This window comes from Glandiceps talaboti, chromosome 22 (assembly GCF_964340395.1).
Source record: "Glandiceps talaboti chromosome 22, keGlaTala1.1, whole genome shotgun sequence".
NCBI lineage: Eukaryota > Metazoa > Hemichordata > Enteropneusta > Spengelidae > Glandiceps > Glandiceps talaboti.
This window is the reverse complement of record NC_135570.1, coordinates 4,992,822-5,020,321: the sequence shown is the minus strand read 5'-3', so window position 1 is coordinate 5,020,321 and position 27,500 is coordinate 4,992,822. Positions and strand designations below refer to the sequence as shown.

At 35.6% G+C, this 27,500-nt stretch overlaps 1 protein-coding gene across 2 annotated transcripts in view; it reads left to right on the top strand.

Annotated features, from left to right (window-relative positions):
• LOC144452104 (adhesion G protein-coupled receptor L2-like) overlaps positions 1–27,500 on the top strand; it is a 111,807-nt gene that overhangs the window by 10,034 nt on the left and 74,273 nt on the right. For both annotated transcript variants that reach the window (XM_078143117.1, XM_078143116.1), the window contains one exon: positions 22,948–23,140. The gene's annotated coding sequence lies outside the window, so the exon portion shown is untranslated. The remainder of the gene's footprint in view (positions 1–22,947; positions 23,141–27,500) is intronic.

Below are 27,500 nucleotides of genomic sequence, written 5' to 3'. Positions count from 1 at the left end.
AGACATTCATATCATGCTGTAATGTCGTCGTTTTTATTCATGTTGAAAGAGAAAAAATGGTTGGAATGTAGCAAATTTTGTATACAAATAATGTATCCATACAGCTTGTGAGGTATGAGAGTGTGTGTGGGGGGGGAGGGGGGGGGTACTCCCATAGAACAGTATACCCGGGTATGTGTCACCCAAATGTGTCAAATTTTTAAGACGAAATTTCTAAACATGGGTCAACTTTTAATCCGAAAATTTCATAATCATATAGTTTGCTAACATGGTAAACGTCTTCATACTTTAGAAATACCGGTTAGTTTCACAGCAACAGAGCTAGAATAAAAGTAAGTGGTTGATGATTGAGGCTGAAAATTCCTAATTATGAGTCTGTTTGTGGATTATACATGGGTAGATGTTTTGAACTTGGGTCGCTCACCCGTCTGAAAATCGGAGAGTACCACCCCCACTTCAACGACGATATGAGAGCCATGCAGATTATATAGGTAGATACAAGGCATGCACAGACACACTGACACACACCAGCTTCTTCGATTCAGAAAGTGAGAGAGAGAGAGAGAGAGAGAGAGAGACAGACAGAGAGACAGACAGACAGACAGACAGACAGACAGACAGACAGACAGAGACAGAGACAGAGATACATTCGTCCCATATTAAAAAGTAAAATCGTTTTTCAGTCAGAAGGAAAACCTTCAAAGTTATTTTTAGAAGTCTTGTGGTTGCATTCAAGCTTGGCCTTGATGTAGATGGACGGGAATTTCTATTAAAATTGAAAGGAAAACACCTTTTAATCCTTTCGATCTGGCTTGTTTGAGATTCGCTATCTTCATTAGAAGGAGCGCAGTTCACTGATACAATGGCGGCACATTGTCCCGTTATACCGCCTATTCACCCTTGATTGATCGATTTATCACATCATTTCGTGTCGCTGAACACTGACTTGTGAAACGTTGATTGCAACAACTGATTCACCTGTCTCATTGCCATGGCAACCCTAAATACGGAATTGACATCTCATCAGAGACATTTCAATTTATTTTCAAAGTTTTTTACCGTCACTTGTCTCTCAAATTGATGGGTTGTTAGTCTAGCTGCATTATAGTTTAGAAATGATCGCAACACGTGACATTACTTGTAATTGAGGGCTTCAAATTCTTGCAGTAATTACTGGGAATGGGGAACCTAAACGCTAGAGTTAATACTGTACACGTTTTTGCAGTACAATTACAGAGCTTGCAGTTTAAATATACTCTACTAATTGCAGATTTCCTAAATAAACGTTTGTGCGCAGACTGTGCATGTCGAATTATAGGTATACACAAAACAGAGCTGTTTTTCTTATAAGTTCAGAAAAGGCATACTAATTGAGAAAATCAAAGCTATAATGGTTGTTTTGGGTCGATAACTTTGATCACTCCATCTAGCATAATATATGGTAAGACTTGGTTGCTGCGGTTGAACGACAATAGAATCCAGTTACCCGAAAGAGGACGTCGTCAGACGTGACAAAATCGTATACTTGATACATATTATCGTTTGGCTGGACTCAAATCTGACTAACACTGCTGTATTTCAGCGAGTGGCGCGACAGATATTTTATCAATATTATTACATTCTCTTTCTCTGTAATACATTTAGGTGAATGAAACGTAGCAATGTTAGTAACATTTTTGTCTGGCCAGACGATGAAATGTAGCAATGTTAGTATGGTTATTATAGGGCGAGGTGATACATTGTAGCAGTGTTAGAAAGATTTTTGTCTGGACAGACGAAACAATGTAGCAATGTTAGTAATACTTGAGCAATGTGATACATATTGTTGCAGACTTACTAAGATATTTTTCTGGCCAGACGATAAAACGTAGCAATTTTAGTAAGAATTTTGTCAAGTCACACAACAGTACAAAGCAGTTACAGCAATTAGTAAACTAAACTCGTGTACTAATCGACAATTCTAACGCCAACAATGCACTCGTTTCTTTTCAAGAAATTTACGTCACTTCATGGAATATTTCGTGAAAATAGATGTACCTAATCGCAGGAATGTTTTAAAAGTATCGCCTTTCCTAAATTATGCATGGGTAGCGAGCTCATCTCAGATTCATACAACACGAAATCCAACACCATAACTATATCATTGCGGTGAAGACGTTATCTAGGCTGATAAAATATCTAGCGACATTGAGTAAAATCACGGGAGATCAATATGATAATGAGGGGAATCTAGAAATCCAGATAGTTGTAATGTTATATTTGGAGCATCTTTCGTCTGAGTAAAGTAAAGTCATGCAAAATGTGATGAAAATGTCCTCAGTTCTGATCACTTTAAAATTTTCCCTCTATGTATGCATGTATGTATGTATGTATGTATGTATGTATGTATGTATGTATGTATGTATGTATGTATGTATGTATGTATGTATGCATGTATGCATGTATGTATGTATGTATGTATGTATGTATGTATGTATGTATGTATGTATGTATGTATGTATGTATGTATGTATGTATGTACGTACGTACGTCTATATGTATATATGCATTTATGCTTGCCTGGCTGCCTGTCTTCCTGTCTCTGTCTGTCTGTCTGTCTGTCTGTCTGTCTGTCTGTCTGTCTGTCTGTCTGTCTGTCTGTCTGTCTGTCTGTCTGTCTGTCTGTCTGTCTGTCTATCTATTTGTCTGTCTGTCTGTCTGTCTGTCTGTCTGTCTGTCTGTCTGTCTGTCTGTCTGTCTGTCTGTCTGTCTGTCTGTCTCTGTAGCTCCGTCTCTCTCTGTCTCTTTCGCATTGTCTGTCTCTGTCTCTCTCTGTGTATATATATATATATATATATATATATATATATATATATATATATATATATATATATATCTGATGTGTATGCACAAAGAGGCTAAGCATGGCTTTAGATTTAGAATAGTTGGCCAATATACACCATAATCATGGTTTCTCTCACCGTGCCCTAGTTTTAATGTATTGCCATAACACATTTTCATACCACAAACCAAAACTGCAAAAGATATATTATTCACTTACTGTTTACAACTTAATTGATATAAATATGAAAATACATGCAATTATTGGGTACCTTTTCCATAATAGGGAACGTAGAACATTAGCGAACAAGATTTACTGCAAATATGTCACGTGTAAGAAACAAGGTTACTGTTTCCATTATATATATTGAACGAATGGAAAGGTCAACAAATATTTCATGAAGAAAGTATTAAACTGTTCCCTAGGCAGCGTGGTTGATGGTATATCACTACAGAAATCTTCAAACATGTAAACGTTGTTAAAGTAAAGTTTGTCGAGTAGAATGTATTACGTTTGGGATCATTTTAAGTATGTTTGCACGCTACACTGCATCTTCGAGTATTTTACGACGAAAGCGATGCATTCATTTTCCTATAATGATGAAAGGACCATAATGAATTAGTAATTGTAGGCTATTTTTGAGTGAGTTTGATAAAGGAAGACCATTCTCATCAATTCTTTACATAGAGGATGTTATCGCACGTCGATCTGGCACTTTTCCTCAGCCTACGACAACCATTATAAAGAACACTGAAAGAAAAGCCTGCTGAATCGGAGCCAGCGAATACTTTAATTGAGTACACTATGTGATTAGACTTTTGAATCTCCGCAAAAAGAAGTTAGGAAAAGAACAAAAATATTAGTGTTACAATACACTTATATAGGAAATTTTGTCCTCGAAATATATTGACAACAGTATTGTCTACCTGCTATCTTAAATCTGGTCCGTCTTTTTTGACTTCCTATTCTCACAACAAACGACTACAGAAATGTCTTACTGGAAATTAAACATACCTTATGAATATAAATATTGACGATTTTTGAAATGCTTCATCAAAATATTCCTGGTTTTTGTTAGTAGATAATTTATGGAGTCAAATTACCTTGCGACTGAATTTATTATGAAAGTTAATTTTCTTTCGGTGGTGCGAGTATTGTTTTAATTCAAAGCGGCATCCAGTCCTCTTTTATTATACTTGATGTATATGATTAATATTTTCAGTAAGATTAAACGCCAATTTTCCGTGTCATAATGATTATTAAATTGAAAAGCAATTTCTGAGCCCTCACCAGGGAAACGGTCATGCGCGAGTCTGTCTTTGGTGTTTTGCAGTGTTGGGCATAAGACGGTGAGATACAGTACACTCTCTGTAATTATAACCAAGATATGGATGGATTACAGTCGAACTCTATCGTGGTAATTGGTGTTTTTATCCTCGGAATAGATAACTGAAACGATCGCAGGAAAATCTTACAAAATCCTAACAGTTGATCCTTCGTTGAATTCTGACGAAGCCTACTACGTGACGACAGCAAAAGTTCTACTAGCTCCCAGGATTTTCTTCACATTGTTGATACGGACGCTATCTTCTGCATTGAAAACTTCCAAAGTTTGCCACAAAAATTCCGGATTTTGCTCTTTTGGGGGATATTTGCATTGATATAGGTATGTGTAAATAGTGAGTTTACTACATTTTTTCTGTTACAATCTAGACATTTAATCAACTCATGAGTCAGTTATGAATTATTGAATACGTTTTGTATTTCCCTACAGCAACACGTTATACAGAATGTTACTGATAACGCTTTTCTCTGTAGACAGTTGTTTGTAATTACATATTTTCTGTATAATATAAAGTGAAACGACATGAGCTTATCTCTCATGTACCCTTAGTTGTTTAGTCAAAATTGTGCAGAATGGAAACATTTCAGATGCGGTTCTAATTTTACTCAGATGTTTGAGTCGCCCCCATGGTGACACAAAAATGAAAAATTATGCGAATTGGACACACAAAATGAAAAATGATGCGAGCTGATTTCAAAATTTATCCTAGATGTCATAATTCAAACTACAGTGAAAAGGTTTACGTTTTGTGGTGTAATTACGAGTGATTAATTTATCTCTTGATTGACAGTTCGAGTTTTATGAAAATAGACAAAGCAGGTTCATTTTCTTTTGAATGGCAGTGGTTAGCAGTTGACGTTAACAATTTCACAATGCGTAATATAATAAGAAATTTCATTTCTAATTAAAATCGGTGATTCGTAACACACGACACGATTGCTAAATACACACTACACAGAATACCTTGTGCGATGTGTGTTCTCCAAAGTCAATTAACCATGTTACTTTCAGACAGTATTATAAAATACGACTCGAATAGTATGTTTACTGTTCTAAATTTAGTGGTTTTAGACATAAACGAAGTAATACGGATACTTTCTATAATTGTAATCTAAAAATACAGTTAACGTTTGACAACGAGTAGTAAAACACTTCAACGTTTTTATTTAAAAGAACTTGATAGATATTTGTCTAAATTTAACACTTTTAAGAAGTATTCGAATTAGTAACCGTAATTTCTATGATGAAAGTAAAAAATAAAGCTAAAAGTTGATAAAAAGTATTAAAAGTCGAAAATTAGTTTCTGGCGGGAAGTTTTGGTTAAAGGTGCACAACATTTAAAATAACCATATGGTTGAGGACTGTGTATTTATTTTGGATTTTTAATTTATAAAATAATTCTATGGTGGCTTCCTTCTTGAAAAATCAATGTGAACCAACATATGCCAAGTCCTTGTTTGCAACTCAATACATTGCAATAGATTAATAAATGTGTAAAATCTTTGTTATTATATGTACAATAACAAACTTTTTATACATTTTTATAGCTTTTTACAATGTATTGAGTTACAAACACAGACTTTTTCAATGTTGTGTCACATTGATTTTTCAAGTAGGAAACCTAAGTTGATAAATTATTTTTATAAATTAAAAATCCAAAAAAATACCCAATCCCATCCATATGGCCACAGGGTTATTTTTTATTTTTGCCGACGTACGTGCATGTATAAAGGAATACTCTTCGATACTTTCTGAGTTAGATAATTGAACTTAATGAATTCATATATTTTTGGTGTTTATACGGTATGTATCATATTTGTTGTTAGGCCTACTTGGCATGCAAATCACGTACCCGGACGTCCTTATCATGAATACGATCCGTCGTGCTTCTTCTACTATCATTTTGTTGTAAGTAAGAAGTCGTCAAATTACAATTTTGACTTGCATATCGATTGCTGATATACGAGTTACCATGAATATCAAACCTGTGCTATCTACACATTATCATGTTGAAATACCTGGACATAACCGTATTTATTTTCTGGACGTAATTCACCGTATCCGCCGAACCACGTTGTAATTGGTTGATTTGATAACGGAAACTCACGTAGTAGGAAATCTCATTTGTACTAGTTTTGCTCTTGGATATTTATTGGTGGGTACGGTTTCATAAAATGCAATAAAATCCCATATTTATTATAGTTTCAAATATTTCTGATTTCCCCGGGAGGGGGGGGGGGTTCTTTCCCAAGATAGACATTAATTCCGGCGATGGGATAATGTTTTATTTTTAAGTGTAAGTAGATATTTAATGTAAACTCAGTTACAAGAATACGTACACATGAAGTGACAATTTACACTTCATATGTATATCATACAAGTGACTTTATGTTGTTAAAAGGGGGTCACTGTTGTGGGCCCATAGAAGAATTAGTTTACACACAGCCATCTGCTTTGAACTAATTTACTGCGGACACATTATGAAGATACACACTTTAGAGTAACGTGCCAGCGACAGCAATACAACAATTTAGTTCTGGCACGCTTTCCCAAAATTCTGATGATGCCAAACCCATAGGCAAGCCATAATGCCCTTATTTGGGATAAGGTCATGTGTTTCGATTCTGACCAATGACAGCTTGTGTAAGAATTTTGAAGAGTAATAAACCAAATATCATCTGGGTTATTTAGCGTCATAAACACTATTTTAAACAGTGTTTATGACGCAATATGTGCAATATATCCCAATAACTTCAAGAAGGTGAAATATAACGCGCCTTAATCTCCACTCTCCTCTCAGCATTATTTTGATACCTACTTTAGACTGACCTTAAATGTCAAACAAGTTGAAAAGAATCGATATTTTCCATAATTGAATTGCCGGTGTCGGTGACATTGTTAATGGAAAACGAGTGATTCTCTTTCTGGGAAGACCGTGTGTACTACTTTCTTCACCTGTCCCACTTTTTCAGTCCTCTTTAAAGAACTCCGTAGATGACGTCACTTCCTCTGCTTTTTGAAACGGTTCCATTTCTACAGTAGTCTTGGTTACCCAGACTCTTACCGCTGGGGGCTCTGCCGTTGAAGTCTGGGTAACCGCGACTATTTCTACAGAGGTATTAGAATGAACCCTGGACTCATTGTTAAAAGTGCTGAGAGAGAAAGTACAGTAGAAACAAAAACCACCATTGCCTTAAAGTATTATGGGATGGATAGTAGCGATTACATTTGAACGTGAAGCTTAAGTATACTCCATGATTTTGAAATATATATATACCCGAAAGCCTCTCTGTTATCGTACACTTGGATATGGACATTTTGTAAGTCTTCGTGATAACATTCAAAGCCAAGCTTAAGCTGCATATATATTTGATTATTATTGACTGCATTTAGACTTGACATTGGGGAGAGACCATTCTCGGCATTTTCTTGACATATTCAGCCTTTAATTTCGTATTTAACTTGGCCTCCGACATTTCAATCTGACGCTAACATTTCGATATAATCATTAATTTGACGTTCATCTTACACATGTATGTACTAAATCTAGAACTTTGACGTTTTCTGTTTAACTGCTGCATTTACGACTATTCATTGATCTTCACAATTTCAAAATAATTCGTTCTGTTGAAAATCTTTAAAGGTAAAGTTCAAGCAAACGACGACGAAACCATTGGTGAGATGTTTCATTGTTGATTTTGTACCATTTAGTGAATTCAGTTATCATCTATATATAACGTATACAAGTTGATTTCCGAATAACTAAGCTCATGATTGTATATCACCATATAATTCGACCTGTTCCCTAGTGTTCATTATGAGAATATGTGACGTCACACACACATACACACAAACACGTCACATCACACACACATACATACATACATACATACATACATACATACATACATACATACATACATACATACATACAAACACACACAAGGAAACAATATACCAACATATTGCTTTTATAAAGGATAAAAGAACATACATATAGATAAATACGAGGCTCACAAATGTCACCGAAGCTAATGCAACATGTATTCTACAGGAGGTATATATTATTTTAACACAGAATCACATTTGAAACGACGGAATCGATTCCACATAGCGACGCATTACCATGTAAACCATGGATAGTTAATCCATGCACATACATCGCTTTTCTGATTCTAAAAGGTGCCATTAAACGTGGCCCTGCGGTATCATGACCCGAGGTCACCCTGTTTATAAATGAGATCTGACAAGTCCATATTTTCCAACTATAATGGTGGAATGTTTTGGGGCGTATTAACCATCTTTTCATTATCCGACGCTTGAATTAGATGACCTAGTGACATCACTAACTTTATAATCATGGAAATAGATGAACTGAGTTGAATGGGCAGTGATAGCCTTGGACCAAATTAGACTTAGGGTTAGGGACTTTACATAAGGATGCCGTGCCCGTACGTCATGTAGATATGAATGCCGGCGGGATGACTTTGTGGTCTCGTGAATTACCCATCTGTGAATTTTTGCCGACCGACTTTGTGCAACGAAAATGTCCGAACAGGAGAGGGCGCATGAGCCAAACGACCGAAGTCAGCAAAGCTTGATAGAGTAGTTGTCTTTTTTTCATAAAAGCAGTTACTAAACTCAAAACGAGAAGCCTCTATATTTCCCAAGACATCGTTTTCCATATTTAGAAAATATATTCAACAAAGCTTTCCAGGAAAGGGGTTCCAAGTCCTTATTTTCTAAAACTATCATAGGATGACCCTGAGGTCAATCATAATATCGTAATAGGAGTTCTTCTCAAAATGATTGACAGTCATTTTGACATATGAACATCACGTGACTTATACATCAAAAGCATGGGGGTCATTTCGAAATGAAAGACGATGACCCAGGCTCATTAGCAACGTTTGAAATGACGTTTGCCGTCGTGTTTGAGAAAACGAAAGTGGGAGGTGAACCCGGAGAGGTGGACCGTCATGACGTCATGATATCGATGTACTGGTACTATTACAGTCACAGTGAATTTGAAAATGAAATAGATTAGAGAATGAAACGACACATCCAATTGTAGATACATTATTCGGTCTTATCATAATTATAACATGATTTAAATTGACTGGGTTTGTTATATCTCTGTTTTTTCTTGGTTAAAAAACTTCCCTTTACGGACTTGAAATTTACGCTTTTAAATTTTCTCGAAAATGATATATATATATATAGATATAGATATAGATATATATAGATATATATATATAGATATACAGACAGACAGACAGACAGACAGGGAGACAGACAGGGAGAGTCAGAGAAAGACAGGAAGACAAAAATAGACAGACAGAGAAAGAAAGACGGAGGGCCACAGAGACAGAAACAGAGAGAGTAGGGGGAGAAAGAGGCAGAGTCTCAGAAAGAAAGTGAGAGAGATAGAGAGAGAGGGGGAGAGAGAGAGAGAGAGCTGGGGAGATGGGTATGGAGAGAGAGAGAGTTAGAGATGGATTGGGGAAGGACGAGAGAGTTGTTGTGTTAAAAAAGTTGACATTTTGAAGAGATTTGTAAACTACTTAGGGTTCAGTTGTATACCAGAAATAAATCGCGAGAAGGAAAAGATTATCCTAGCTCGTTCGTGTCAAGAATGAAACCAGATATGATAGTAATTCCTTTACAGTGAACAGTGCTTCCTCGTTGCCTTGCCGTAAAAGAGGCTAGTGGTTTAAGAATATTAATCACCATAAACATGAAAGCTTTCGCGGGGTAGCGACGTGCCTGAATTGCCTAGTTAGATAACGTTACAATGCGGAATTCATAGGGTGTTTTGAAAACCATGGTATCTTAATTGTAAAGGCTTCATTTATAAATGATTCTCTTCCAGATTCCTCCAGAACAGTCATAAAAAACAATATTGGATATTCGAGTATATAGGAAAATAATACAATTTAATAGATAAGCTACATGTAATGACTCTTAATACAGAGAAACTAGTTTTATAATGCAGCGCACAGTGTTTTTTTACATTTATTTTCTTCGATTTTTGTTATTTGTTTCTTTTTTAAAAAACAAAAGAAAAGAAAACAAAGCAAAACAAACAAAGCAAAGCAAAACAAAGCAAAGCAAAGCAAAGCAAAACAATAAACCAACATAAACAAAACTAAAGTATTCATCGGATTGAATTATTATTTCGTCACAATTAGATAATATCCAATTTTTAATATTTATCAATATTGGAAAATATAACGCAATCTAACTACTGAACTGTAACTTGTATGGATATGAATCGAGGAGAACAGTTCGAATATTAGTAGCAATGCTAACTGTTGTTGTTGGTGATCGAGTTGCTATGAGCGTTTGCTAATGAATTCAGAGCAATACTAGGTCAAAGGTCAATCTAACGGTTACCTACCGACTTATAGAATATCACAATAAGTAGGATTGAATGATCGTCGTAGTGAAAATAGAACATTCAAACGAAATAACATCTCAACTTAAAATACGTTTTTATTTAAAAAGTTGGTTCACTTTTAAGTTATCAAATAGAGTAAACATACCACTTGAAGAATGTATCATTACTAAATGCTTAGACTACTAAAGCTTTTTATGTGTTCTACACTTTCTGTCAGAGTAGATCGGGCGATGATATCGCAGTATATGCGATGACGTCACGGACCGTTTTTACATAATGATGACGTGCTAGGTCAGGCTGCCATTGAATTCACGATGATGGCGTTAATTGTTCACCCCTTTATCGGAGAATGATTATCAACTCTATTGAATCACTGGACGGTATCAAATATTGAAATAGGTCTTATCTATTACATATTAATCTCAATATTTTTCTTCTTTCAGCCAAGGAAAATGCGCGTGTCCTAAGGGGTCCTTGTCACTACGAGTCTCTAGATGAGTAGTGACAATACCCCTTAGGGCACTTGTATTTTCTGGCTGAATGAAGAACAATATTGGGAATAATAGAATTATACCATCGCCAGTAATATAAAAACAAAATTGAGGAAAATAATGGCAATTTTGAGCATTTTGACTCATATTTCGAACACAGCAGAACCAATGACGTAGATACGCGTTGTCGTGACATAGACGCACGTTGTGGTGACGTAGAACGACCAGAGTATATATTCCATATTTTCTTGTTGAACCTGGCTCGTGCATGGTATAATTAAAGATATTCACAAACGAGTATATGTGAAAAACACACGTTTTATTTTCATGTTGATGTAAACTTTTGTACAATCATGTTTTACATCTCTAGAAGCTATTTAAATTAAACTGTGTTTTTAGATTAGGTACATTTTTTTCTAATCATACGAGAAGTTGAATTGTGCCAAAAAAAGATTTTTTAAAATAAACATGACGAGAATTCGCTAGAGTGACTATATAAGAGAAGATATATATGAAACCCAGAATTAGGAAAGTACTCAATAATGATCCCAATATATACTTCTAATATAATGGCATAAATGCATAAGATCGAAATGACTTCTTGTATTGTTCTACTTGCCGACAGAGACGTTATCAGTTGTGCTGACCAATCAACACTGTAACAAGAACACCATGTAATTTAGCTGCACTAAGGAGAAGCAAAATAAAGCAATTCTCAAGATCCGAGGTAACCGTGAGACGCAAATGATGAAAGAATGTAATTGACCACACTTGAATGCACTCTCAAGGAGGCTAGTCGAACTAAATAGAGAAAAAGGTTAAACAACCATTCAATAAAGACGTAGTCAGGCAGACCACACTAGATATATCACAGACGGCTACAGTGTGAAGTTACCAAATGACAATCTTACACAGAGATGATTAGTTGTTGTAAAGACAAATTAATGCTGCTATCAAGTCTAACTTATACAGGATAAGTTATACAAATAGATCACATGACCAGCTACAATACGACTGGCAAAATAGGAGAGGAAGTTACAATTAGATATTATTCCCCAATAATTTTCTTCGTTCAGCCAAGGAAAGTACAAGTGACCTAAGGGGCCTTGTCACTACGAGTCTCTAGAATTATATATTATACCATCGCCAGTAATATTTAAAAAGAGTAGGGGAAAGTAAGGGCAATTTTCATCTATAAAATAAGTTAATAAAAGGTAATTACTAAATATAAAATGAAAGGCAGTCGTTGATACACATAATACATAATTCGCCTACACTCAATTAGAGACTCTCTGTAGTTCCAACTTTCTATTGTCACTTCAGATTTAACAGTCGTACGTGACGAATTTAGTACGGTGTCAATAATCACTACTAATAAGGGTTCAAACCCCGAACTCTAGGCAGTAACGAGGGAAATATAAATCAGCTATATATCTCACACATAACGAGTCGACGTGACAAAGTTGATATGGGCACGGTGTGCGTGCTATGGTCATTAGTGGTGAAATTTGTCGTACTGCTCATCGTCCAAGTCATTACATTTAACACTCATGGGTGTTTCTACAAAGTTACGTGTTCAAACGTACCGCTGAAAAACCAAATCAAACAAGTATAGCTTGAAATAGATCCCCGGTTGTACGTTATCAGCGTGTTAATATTTTATGTCCAATGATCTGTCTTGATAAGATTGCTAACTGTTACTATATATCTACACGGAAATACAATCCAAGCCAGTTACTTAAAAAGAACGTAGTCGAGTCTGACTCGACAGTAATCTCACTAGCATGACTACGTTTCACCATCTGGTTGCACTAGAATCTTACTAACACTGCCACCTGTTATCATCCGGATCTGTAAAATAGTACCACCTTTGCTACATTTTATTATCATCTATAAAATCATGTAACGTTGTAACATTTTATGGTCTGGATACAAACATCTACTAACATTGCTACATTTTATCGTCTTGCTGGCAAAAAAATTTAGGTACAATGTAATACCATACATTTTAGTACTGATAAGGGCGAGTGTGATTGGAAGATAACTCACACAATGTAAATGTCACACTGTTGGTAAAGAGTTGATAAGAGTTTCCGCGAGTCAATGATGAAATGTAACAGTTCATATTTTTGTAGAAGCAGATAACACTCTGTTTCAGGTTAACTGGCTTCTCTTGTACCATACTTGATTTATCTAATCTTTGTAATCTATCATCTGTAAAGTACGGACCCGGGTTTTACATTTATTGTCACGTAAAGATAATTTTGTTATTTTCCTGAAAGCAAACGGTCATGATACAGTTTATTATATTGACATCTCTCTGGACTGAACTAGAAGACGTCCAATATCTCAAAGATGACGTCATGTATGAAACCATCAATATCAGTTATATTCGACTGAATGATAATAGATAAGTGTACCATAAATAATAAGATGTACAGATTGGTAACAAATGTATTCGTTTACCTATCAATTTCGTCTCTCAATGGTGAATTCACACATACATACATACATACATACATACATACATACATACATGCATGCATGCATGCATGCATGCATGCATACATACATACATACATACATACATACATACATACATACATACATACATACATACATACATACATACATACATTCATTCATTCATACATACATACATACATACATACATACATACATACATACATTCCAAAGACATTGATATGAGATACAGAATACACATATGGAACGTTTATCCACGAGATAGGAATACGAAGGTTATGGAAAAGTAGCCTTGAATACGTTATTATTACAGCCTCGAAAATGTGATTAAATTTGCTACTTTTTGTAAAAAAAATTATCATGCGAAGGTGACACCGTCGCTATGTTCATTCACCCCATGTTTAACTCGTGTCGAAAAATGTCGCCAGAAAATGAGTCGAATCCGGAAGGCTAAGTAGTCTATCGTTTTGATCAAGTCTAGGCTGAACTTGTATAACTCATTCTATTGTGTCCTAGAGTAGTGATGACAAGTACTGTATTACAGTTGAAATAAAAGGAAGCTGTTTCTCTATTAACGTGTCTCTTCAGTTGACTTCGTTTGGCGGGGGTCACCGCCCGTAATAATAACCAACCTTAGCATGGTGCATAGACCAAATTCGGTTCAATATACTACCGCACTTTCAATTAGCCGCTTTCCCTGCGAGTTCTAATCAAATTATACAAAGCAAGGAAATATTACGCCGACGTGAATATTTCCGTTCGTTCTGAATATAAGAAAAAATCTATAAACGTGCCGCCAACTAAAGTAATACAACTACTCTCTGAATTTATATGTAGATATGTCAATACTTTGTCTAGGTGAATTTTTGAATGTTTTATTACCATGGTTTTTGTTCGCCGTCTTACTTCTAAATCGTCTTCCGATGTTAACATTGTTTCAGCAGATAAAAGCAATGATGAAAATAATACATAAATGAATTTAATTTGTATTATGTAACAGGCAAGATTAATATTTATCATCCGATTTCACATTGGCATTATTGTAGGTGATGTTAGTTGATTTGTATCACCCATCTTTGTCTCGGCAGTTCCTGGTTCTCTTCTTCTGGCATTCATAGTGGCGAGATGAAAGCAAATGTACTATAGCCAACTTCCACTGTAACAATCCAAATAAAATGGAATCGATGTCCACCACACACATCGTGTCATGGAGAATCTCGTTTGAAATACGCGATCAAAATGTAGTCACATTTCTGTCTCCAGCCATTTTAAACCAAAATATCATCAAAACATTTCCTCCAAACAAAACACTCTCAATACGTATGATTCTTAGAGTGATTCCTCCACCTGAGTGGCACCTATTTTAACTAGGCAAACATTACTTAATACAAAAAAACCACGTGCAGAAATCTTACTCTCCATCCATACCATGTGTCAAACTTGCGGTACTCTCTTATGATTGATGAGTGTTATTACATGCAATCTAACACCTCGTGACGAGAAAGAACAGTCTCTCTGAATTTCCTCTCTTTGAATGTTTCAAAGAAACTTAAGCGCCTCATTTATTATTTACGTACTGCTCCCTGATAAGTGCAAGTTATTTGATAGCACAACCTAGGATATCATACCATTATATATATAAAAAAATTAGTGTCAAACACAAAGTGATTGATGTGTTTTTTCAATATTACTGAGCGAAGTAATGGACAACTCATCTAGTCCATCTAATTTACAATGATTTATGCAAACTTACGATTTATGACGTAGTCGTGCTATTATAATGGAAATTAGTAGTCATTTTTGTGTGTGGGTGAGAATGGCAGATAACGAAGGCTGAAGAAACTCGAGATATCATACCGTGTACATTAATATTCAAAAGCCATTTTTTTTCTGTCCAACCTGGTTCGTTGCATCATCAAGGACATATGGACTGCCTTACTAATTGTTGAGAAAACGTTATTCAAAATTTTTGGAGTAATGTTCAGAGTATAATAAGAGTTGCAATGCAAGGGTTTATTAAATCAGCCCCTTGTGTTCAGCTATAGTGGAACGTGCATTCAGTACATAGATGTCAAAATAAGTAATCTTATCTGACTGTTTGGTGAACATACATAATCTGCTGAGGGCCTTACAAGGTTACTAGTATATTATGAGCGAATACTTTTAAGTCCTTTAAACCCGGGTCATTGTTTTGGTACTTTGCTACAAAAAACAGTAGGATGCTACTTTGATTAAAATAAATGACCAATGTTAGTCCTCAAATTTGAAAGGTATCAATCTAGAACTTCAATGGCTTAATTAGTTTCTCAAATGATTTAGTTCTGTATGAAGCGTCGCCTAAATTACCATGGTTACAAAAGAGTATTAAATAATTGTTTACTTTGGACAATAATATCCTATTTTTAAGATAAACTGACGTCATTTCATATTATAAAGTTTTTTATTAAATAAAAAAATTCATATTATTAAAATATATTTCGTATAATAAAAAACGTTACGTCATCAATCAATTGGACATTGAACTATAGAGAGAAGTGTTTGGTGAAGCCACGTAGTACGTGTTAAGTACAGTGTTGAAAATAACTTCTCAAATAAAAATTGCAGGAAAGCACGAACAAAATTCGTTCAGCTCTAGATAGTGCCAAACATTCTATTGTTACTCTTTCATGTAAATGCCCTGTCACTGGGTAGAGTTTTTGGGGGGCAAATTGTCTTCAGTAATCTTTGTGAAACGTTCTAATATATGAGCTGAAACGTTTATTTATGAATATGGAAAGAAATTCACTTCCCATAATAATGAATTTCATAGAACAAAGCACAGAAAAAGTACTTACATTCGTTTTCTCATAACTTGCAGACGCCATTTTGTATCAAGGCATATACGTTGGTAATAATGCCCACAGGTAAGACGTAGGACGATGTACAACGACTTGGTCACTTATAATCTCAATAAACAATATAATCCACAAGTTATCATACCTTCAGACAGTATATCTTATTGTAAGCACCATATTTGCCACTGGACGTGCATGAAAGCCCGGTAAATATGTATTAGAATGATTAGGGACTGAAGTGATAGACCCACATACAGACAGAATGTGACACAGTGATTACTTGCGTTTACTTGTGTTGCTGTGTCATTGTACTGGAGAATTTCTTTCAACTCAAGTCCTTCGATATAAATTATTTGATTTCTTCTAAATAATCAAGATATACCTGCAGATTCAAACGGCCAATTTATACTTTTACATATAGGTAAACATACTGGAAATAAGAATACAGCATATCCGTTAGCGATATAAACATAAAAAACATGATAATCGCACAACTTCCAATGATAATAGGATGATACCTGTCCCTCATTTTCCATCAATAATATACAAAATGCAGCTTTATGCGTTGCGTCATGACATTTTATGGTTCTTGATCCACTAGTGATAAATAAATAACAGTTTTATGTCAGATTTAGCACGTTTTGAATGTATGCTAAAAGCTGACAACGGCATTCGTTTTGCTGATGTTGGAGTTTACCAAGAAAGTCGCTTGGGAATCTATCATCTTAATACATCAAAAATACATTATTATTTAATTCAACGGCGTCGTGCATTTTACTGTGTAGCCAGCACCACTACAATTTTAAATTTCAGCGGGAAATCCACAGTACGTCTGTGATCTTTCTCTATATACAATTATACTATCCAGTTAAAGCAAAACAGGACATCGTCTCATACGATGAAAATCTCACAAATATTGTGACATTTCAGCACCTGGCAAGATTTATATCTTACCGATATTGCTAAATTTCTTTGCACGGGCTATCTTTAGGTTATTCAACCCTTAAAAGATTAAAATGTAATAATTTTAGTTACTGTTTTGTCGCTCAAGAGAATGTAATATAGCAATATAATGGCCCATATTAGTAAGATTTTTGTCGAGCCAGGTTTTAGGTTAGCTGGTTTCTATAGCACATTGCTTGCCCCATTCTTACATTTATGTCTGACTTTCAACTTCACTTAGTTTTGCTTCGAAAATTAACAGGGCTACAGCACATAGCAGGTTACTGTTTACTCAATCTGTTTGATACAATCGTGCAGAAACCAAAACAAACCTGCAATGCTACACTTTACGATAGCAAGATATGAATGAACACATCTTCTTTCGACATGTTGTCTAAACATACCACTTTGCAGACATGGATTGCAGACATTACAAAATCGGCGCCCGCTTGTCTGCGACTAGTTGCAGTACATTCAAATGGATTATTTCATTCAGGCTAAATGTAGCAAGAAATTGTGGTATTGCTATCTTAAAGTGTAGCATGTGCAGTTTCGTATGTGGTTGAATCAAACATAGCAGTGAACACTAACCTGTAACATGCTGTACATAATGATTTGACCAAATCCATCAATTCGATTTAATTATAACTCTTTCCCATTTCCAGTTTAAATTTTCATCCCTGTGATATATATGTTTACGAGGTATCAAATCAAAATATTAAATGTGTGGAGACTTTGAAAATCACAGTCAGTGGGTGGGCAAAAAAACGTTCTCACGAAGAGCAGAATACAGAACAAATCTCCTACTAGGATAAAATCTAATCTGATTTTCCCGCTGTTAGGAAAATAATAAATTAATGATAAGTAACATCAGTTCTACATTAATACGATGGATCTTATTTTGGTTTGTTGTATTTTATTTTAGATATTACATTGGCTTTTCCAAAAATATATGAGGCTAAGTACTTATTATTCTATACATATGCCAGATGTAAACAAGATACGGCAGATTCTATACTCATCAGCAAAGTACAACTTTGCCTTTTCCCAGAAGAAATTTGCCTCCGAGTCGAATCCCCATCTATTAAAACTTTGATGCCTTAATGATTACAAACGGTTTACTGTATATGTGTTTCTTGTGAAGCAATACTTATGAGAGTTTAAATTAAAAATGACATGTGCAAATAGGGAGTATGATTCCATACATAACAGATACAACTAAAGTTCATTTGTAAAATAAGTTGGAAAGCAGATCGTACGCAATAACTGGGGAAAAATTGTAGAGAAAAGGAACAATCTAGAGAAATTGAATTGTTACAATTTTGAGCGTTCCTTGTCAGAAATATTGAGTACTGCGAGTTCGTGTTTTTGCTTGACTTGATATTGGTTTTTATGTTCGTCTGAACGACAAAGCCAAAGGAGCTAAAACTAACCACCGAAGCCTATTCAGTCACTTAAGAATAAGCCTGTTTCAACAAGATTTATTTTTGACAAATTGTTATTACAAAGGTTTTAGAGGGCTATTCCAAATCACTGTGATTGTCACATGGGGCACAACAATATGTAGTAGGAAGCATGGATTTTATTCGTCCAAATTTGATTTAGTACTTATATTCTTAAAAGTGCGTATAGACCCAGGCAGTCGGCAACGTATTCAACAATTACAACTGAAAGGATTGAACTAAAGTGAGTCATTTAGTGACATTATCGTCTGCTTTGGTATGTAAAGTCGCTTCATTAGCCTCGATCTGAAGCATTAATACGTCACTTCCGATTACGATCGTGCGAACGCTTTTGGTTGGTAATTCAGAAAGTGAATGATCTAATTGTCACTCCTTACTAAAAATACGCATATTTTCTGTTTCAATTGCTTCTTTCACTTTGCTAAGCCATCTGATTTTCTAAATTGTGCTATTTAATGAGGTTTCCTAGGCGAATTCTGAAATGCTAAAATTACTAGTATTGACAAGAAAATCAAGTTGTGAATCTATTAAGCTGTATTGCGTCAATGGTATACAATCAACATACTCTGACAACTCAATTTTTTCTATACGATAGCAAATGCTGGCAACTCTATCATGTATTATTTTTTGTAGATTTGCCATTTCCTGTTCCATCTTCAGTTTTGATGGCTTGCAAAGTAAGATTATTCAGGGTATATTTTATAAACAACTTTCCATCGGTTATTAATCACACTACATTATACATGTCATTAATAATATTCTTTGTCGACTTCGTTCGTTCTCTTCAATTTTCGCGGAGAATGGAAAGTGCAATGGCTACTTGTAAAAATGAACACTACTGCGATTGTGTGCCATATGACTGTGGCGCTTTAACGCTTGTGTTCGAGGTACTTGAGGTACTTTGGCTGCATATGGTAAATTTCATAGTTGTATTTAGTTTGGAAATTCCATCCGACCTTTTTGACGACATGAAACGTTTCTGTCAAGTCCGTACAAAAGCTACTATACACGTGGACGTTTCTAATCTACATCTCAAATGACAAGTGCTCGTGTCTTGTGTCTCTCTAATATACCTTGGGGTTTTTTCATTGACCTTTAAACTATTATATGTATTGCACAACTAGCACTGTCCAGCTGATAGTATGATTGACGTCACACCACTATGGTGGTCTGAGGATTGAAGTACCAGTGGCGGTACGCTACGATTTTTTTGTACACTAGAAGTACCTAGAGTTTAACAGTCCCGGTCATTAGATATACACATCGTACGAGCTACACAGTCGTACACTTGTTCAGTGATGTTTAGGAGCGTCGTACAATGGTTTAGCATAGAGGAAGTGATGTAACCATAGTAAATCATGCACGAGCCAAGTTGAACAAAAAATACGGAATATATACTCTGGTCGTTCTCTACCTCACGACAACACGCATGTATGTCACTGGTTCTGCTGTGTTCGAAATATGAGCCAAAACGTTCATTATTGCCATTACTTTCCCCGATTTTTCTTTGATAATACTGGCGCTGGTATAATTGTGTTATTCTCCAATATATTTCTTCATTTACGACTCGTAGTGCCAAAGCCTCCGTTGATCACTCATATATTCCTTGGCGAAATGACGAAAAATATTATGGAATAACATCTAAGTATACCTGTATGTGTAAATTACTCGCTTAGGCAGTTTGCTTGTGTAACCTTACTTTTTTAATATATATATATAAATGTGTGTATATATATATATATATATATATATATATATATATATATATATATATATATATATATATATATATATATATATATATATATATATATATATATATATATATCGTGTTTCCATACTAAATAGGTTGTCAAGTGCTAAATCTAGTCTATAGGTTTACATAACATTATAACGTATCACGTGTAAGAAGACTGACAATACCATGCGTGGACCAATGCTTGTATATGGGCTATTAATATAGATTATTTAAAATATATAGTTATGTTCCATTTTGTATTTTGTCGTGAATGATACATGCAAAATGAAGATAATGTATGAGAACGTGTGCATATCAGCAGGAAGACTATCGTAATATTTATTTTTTGTCCATGAAATGATCAAGGTAAATTACCAACTCTCAAGATGCGTTTTAAAAAGATATAGCCTTACATTATATCAAAAGAAAGATATTAACTTGAATGTGGCAAGACACAAATGATATATCGAATATTAAGATATATTAGAGGATATATTATATATTAGGGGATATCTTTTTCGCTCGTACCATTAGCATACGGGACACGGAAGAGACATAAAAAGTTGTATGGCCGTATTAAAAGCATACTTAAGATGTAATCGATAGTTGAAAACTCTCAAGTGTAGCTATCTGTCAACACAATGATGTCCGATAGGATCTGATGAACGATCACCTTAGAACACATTAATCTATGATGTAATAACTCCCACATTTCAAAGTAATGTTAAAAATTGTTGAATAATCGATCATGTACGTTTTATTTTCATTGTTTAAAATGTTCCACTGGTGCATATGAACAACGTTACTAGTTCTATAAATACGGATGCTTGCGTACTATCTTCGCTGTTGACTTACTAAGAGGCCCAACCCGGCGACCACCACCATCGCCACCACCAATGTCACCTCCGCCGCAACCACCATTATCACCACCACCACCACCACCACCACCACCACCACCACCACCACCACCATGACCGCCGCCGCCATCACCACCACCACCCCCACCAATGACAACAACAAGAACAACAACATTACTAACACCACTAGCGCCATTTCCATTACCAATAGCAAAAGCAACGTCAATACAATAACACTACTCTCGACCTTACCGACAAATGGCTTTTACCTATGAAGCTATCGAGTCTAAATAAAGTTTACTACTACTACTACTACTACTACTACTACTACTACTACTACTACTACTACTACTACTACTACTACTACTACTACTACTACTACCTGTATCACACCACCGCCACCAGTAATACCACCAACACTAAAAGCAACAACGATGACAGCATCTTTTTTCGGTTTCCTCTGCTCATACTATTACTTTAAGATAGGGGTGGTGGATGTTAAGTACGACTGATACTATTTCCATATCTATATATGTCCGCACAACGTAACTATTGGACATGTCAATTTAAACTCCATTCCTCATTTTAATTGAAACATTTCACAAAACCTTGGATAGTACTTTTTATCGTACTGTGCTTAGTCCTTGTACAGATATTTGAGTAAGCTGTAAGTAGGGCAAGTACAAATAAAAGTCCCATTTGTAGACTAATATACCGTACGACTATTACTACCGTATTCACATTGCATAAAGCACTTTGTGATGGGACAAACATCAACCGTGAGGTGAAAACTTGATGCTTCAGTCAAAGGCTTCCTTAGTCGGGTAAAGGAAAATTGTGAATATAAAAGTATCGCAGTGGATTTAAGACATTGCTGAAGGCGTCATTCCGTATGAAAGTTACTGCTTGGAAAGTTACACTTTTAAAACTGTAGTGTTTTAAAAAACGGGGAAATCAGTTCACTTGTCAGATAAAATTAACTGGTTTTGTGTGACGGGCGTACAATCATACTGACTTATTATTCAGAGTATCTTGCATTTGTCGTGTTTTATTTCAAAACATGTAATTTAGACCTGTTAAGCGTTTGGAGAATTTCTCTACTTCGAGTTGACGTAGAGTGGGGTCATGCGAGGTGTCATTTAATGTAAAAGTCATTTAACACTTATATACTACACATTTAAAGTGAGACGTCCAAGAAAACATCAGAGTTTCTTCGTCGCTCTGTTATTCAAGGACTCATACGTAAAGTATGTCGGGCGAACGCCAAGATAATGAACCTAGACGTCATGACCAACATATAGCATGCTCGTCTAAACCATCAAAACGTCCTTCTTATCGGTGCTGTACACCCCTCCAGTGTAAATGAACGCGTCTGCCATTGAATTGATTTCTTTCGCATCGCGGGTTATACCGAGGCTCATTTTGTAGCTTTCGTGTACCACAGTATCTATGGTCAATTACACGGACTGCATGCATTCTCAAAGTACTTATTCCCCCCGAATAATTTATATGATTATCTTCCACTGTATATCGGCAACTCTGTAATGCACTCATTGTTTGCAATGCTTTCAGGCGATCGCTAAGTGGTGGAATTTGATTGTTCCTAGTTATACTCCTAAGCAATTGAGAAGTCTTAATTCCATCGACTCGTACGTACAAGCAGTGTTGACGTACTCCGGCTCTTCGAACCCTTGGGACGTACAATTCAATCGTTTGGAGATACGTTCTGTACCTCGAAACTGATGAAGGCAATTCTAACAAATTGGTAAGTAAACCTTATTTTTCTTCTTATTTCGTAAATTTGAAGTCAAACGGATGTTTATGTGTTCATCTGCACGACGAGGTCTATCAGATGAAGAAGCCCTTTTTTGTTATTTTTAATAAATGTCGACATATATTTTTTCTAGTAAACTGATATTGTGAAATATTTCAATAACTGAAAAGATGTATTGTTATTTGTGGATTGAAAGAACGTTTAAGAAAGATGCCAATATGAATTTCAGTCTATGCTGGGAATTAAGTATACAATCAAAGTCTTTTGAGTCGTGTTTATGAACTCGTTGACGATTTAGTACGTAGACAGAACGTCATTGAATACTATTCTCGATACAAATAGATACACATGAAATAACATTATTGTTGGTTATATTAATGGCGTATTAAGTGTCATATTGTGTATTTGCCTGAAATCCATTTTTGAATGTCAAATATTTAGTTACACCGCTTATTGGTGGTTCAGGAAGACACACATACACATTATACCAACAACACCAGGGGAAACATAAAATAGAAATGCGCAGATTATCTACATTGATGGATTCGTTTTCATGAATCTTATTAGCAAAAGGGAAACACGGAAGATTAGGGAAACACGATAGCACGAAATTGCTTTTTATCAGTGTCATCTTTGGCGAAGTAAAAGAAGTAAGCACACACACATTTTGTTTATACATTATGTAATTGATTTACACACAAACATACTGATACATTGCTCTTTATGTAAAAAAAAATAAAAACGTAAAAGAGGCTGAGACGGTATCTAATGAAAGCTGCTATAGCCAATCTTTAATTTTTGTAATTGTAACATCGTAACTTGATATACTCCACAGAACATCGCTTTCGGAGAGCTATTTAAACGATGTAAAACTAACAACTCATTTTATAGGTCGGGGAGATCTTTCGCCAGACTGTGTTATTTTTATATTGAGGCTTAAATTGAATAAAAATCCACGTTACATAGCGAATATGCTAGGGTTTTCTATCATCAGTTAATCGACGGCCGTAGATGCATAAAAGGTTTCTATTTCGTCGCCCTTTTTACTGCCTGGAGCTGTACTAAATCATAAAAATACAAATACATTCACGGTGAAGGAGTTATTGTCGGTGTGTCAAATTTAATTATGTAACTCTATCTTACTTCATTATTTTATGCGTAAACGACGGCGATATCACTTCTTTTAATAAGACGCGGTGAAATCGAAGCGCAGCGATATTAAATTTTTTGCCACACAACAGTATTGCGGTGAAGTGTCTTTTTCACAGTACCGTAGTGTGATCGGCACGTTAAGGGAACAATACTAAATTATTTAAGTCTCAGTAGTGCTGGGAAGATTTAGATGATGTTTCCTGCCGTAATCAACTCAGCACGTGGCGAACTTTCCTAGATTCTACTGTGCAATCAACACCTCTATACAGTTACCTGTCGCCGATCAACTAATTTCTCGTATCCTGTTATTGTTGCAAGAGTGTCAAGGAAAAATGTTTAAAATGTCCGCATTGGAAAGATTGTAATCGCATATAATATGGAAATAGCAAGCTTTATTTAGAGCAATTGACCAAGTATGCCAAATCTTAATACATGGACATTTTTGATCTGAACTCTACTCTTTGAAAATCACTCAAACATATACTTGTGAAAGGTACAGCTGCAATGTTAGCTGTCTGTCGTCCACGTGACCATTATTATTGCCGAAAAACATTGCTGGTTCCATTTTTTTAAAAAGTCACAAATTTGCTAAAAAAAGTTTCGGTCATTTGAATTTGAACTTGACATTGGAGTGAGACGGCCTGATTCATGCCAAATATTCCACGTTCCTGGCAGGAATTCGGAATAAGTGCCAACTACCTGTCCTGGTAATGGCATGATATTTTAAACTTAACTTAGCAATTTCATACCATATTTTCAAGTCTGCTACTTCAAGTATAGTGCTGTGTATAACAACAATCATATAATCAAGAGTACACGACGTCATCAGCCACCATTGGCACAAAAACGCATTGATGAGTTGCTGTGACAGACGTGTGAAATGCATCGTTATTAGGCACTGACGAGTTTCCTATCAAGATAACGAAGTCTGCTTGCCAATGATGACACGCCGTCTGCCTCTTTATGCCCGTCGTGAGCGAAGTGAACTCATTTTGGTTAAATTACGACTCACAGAGACTCAGCATGTGGCCAATATATTTCAAAATACTGCTAAATAGACCTATAAAAAGGAGAAAATGGTCCCATGAGGTGAAATTAGTAAAGAAAACAAACTTTAAATTTCAGACTCAGCAGGTATATATTGATGATTTTTGCAGGTATAACCTTAGTGAAGTTTAGCACCAGGGAATGTATCGTCATTTCCTTGTGCAATTGACGAACAACGAGAACAGTGACATTTCATTACTCAAAAGCGATGACGACACTGTGCAGAAAATTGCTTGACACTTCACATCTTGGCATATACATTGCAGGTTGACACACGCAACATTTTCAAGACTTGTCCTTCCGTCTGCGAACGTAATCGAGATTTAAGTGAAATGACCCTCGAATACATTTTTCTTGTATTTTAAATGAATCATTTGCGTTGCTCCAGGAAAGGGACGCAGTGTTTTGTGAACCCCGGATTTTCCTGGATTCGCTGATAGACAGTTCAGTTGGAGATATCTATCTATTGCAAACCTGCCACACATCAATTTGCTCAATTTAGCTTGTCTTCCCTTTTAACCAGAAACACACTGTATTGGCAGAAGACTGAATTGTCATCTTTTGCGCGTAGACCATTCTTTTAAATACATACAGAAACTGAAGACAGAGTATATTTATTCCCCTTGCTTCTTAAATAACACAACCCATTTTGGCGGGAACGTCTCACGTCATGTGCTTGGTGATCAGGACATGATCGGGTTGTGCGTGCACCCGACACATAATAACTGAGATGAACTACAAAGATAAGGAGTTGACATTTTGTTGAATGCATAACCCCTGAAAGGTCACTGAACATAATAACACAAATCTTCTGTACAAACACCTACAAATTTCAAGTAACTTTAGTTTCGATTACTTAGCTTTGGACTCTTAATAAGGATACATATCCATGTACTTGGACACAAACTTGTGTCATGTGTAACCACAAATCAAGACACGTAAATGGAGCGCATGCTGAGAATAAGATTTTACATTATCCCCAGTTTGTAGGTGTTCGTTCGAATCCACAACATGTGACCTTTGGATAATAGGTAAAAGCCTGGAGATAAGTCGGATAGCTATAACTCTGTAAAATTGATTAAAATCCTTAGTTTTCACCTGGTCAAAGCTGAGCTAATTCATCAATATCGGCGTCCCATCTCTTCTTCCATTGGCTATTCAGTATTAGTGTCTACACTCATACTTTGGATGGTTTAGATGAATATAACAAAACATGAAGGTGCAATGTTTTGCATTTTCCGACTGAAAATATATACTGGAAGTGGTTGCAATGAGCTAATTTTCCATCTTTGGCAAATATTAAAAGAATCGAACCAAAATATGGAGGCAAAGAAATAGGATTACATTGATAGGACATTGTATGCATTTTAATAAGTATAGATTGTGTACATTTTAGATTGCCAAAGTTATACAAGAGAAATACTGCAGTAGAATGGTCATGGCTTTTTAGGAATAACAGAAGGCAGGATCTTCATCATATCATTCTGAAAGATGAGAAACATGCAGATTCTCACTGTCAAAAAAACATGCTGAAAAAATGACTAGAAATTTCTAAGGTAAGATGTAGGGAGAAGAAGGAAAGAAATTGAGATCATTTCTTATTTTTCCTGGAACCAGAAGAATTCGAGTAAATCAAATTGGGTTATACCTTCCTAATCTCAGGAAAAGATATGTCTACATGTTGCGAAAGCAGCATGTCTGTCTCAAAACTACTTCGAAATTAATAAAGAAAAGGGATAAAAATTGTAAGAAGTTGGACTGAAGGTGGAATTGGATGTTGGGGATAACGCCCTCACGTGAGCACGAATTAATAGCTTTTCTTCTGGCATCCAGTTAAAATTCTCCCTAATGAAAGTTGTCACCATTTGACCTTTGTCCAATCAAACAAAATCACCGGACGCAGATAAATTGGATAAATGCAATCGATTTGTAAGCTCATCACTTGTCCCCATTGATTGTGGAATGCATTTACTTGGAGAGTCTTATGGTTGCTCCCACACGTCGATTGATGTACACGAATCTGACAAGGCATGCTACGTCAATCTTTTACAGGGGTACTTAATACTTAGCACACCAATGCTTATGTTTACTGCTTAATACATTCTGACAATTACAGTAATAAAGTCATCAAATTTTTCAGCTAAGCAAAGTA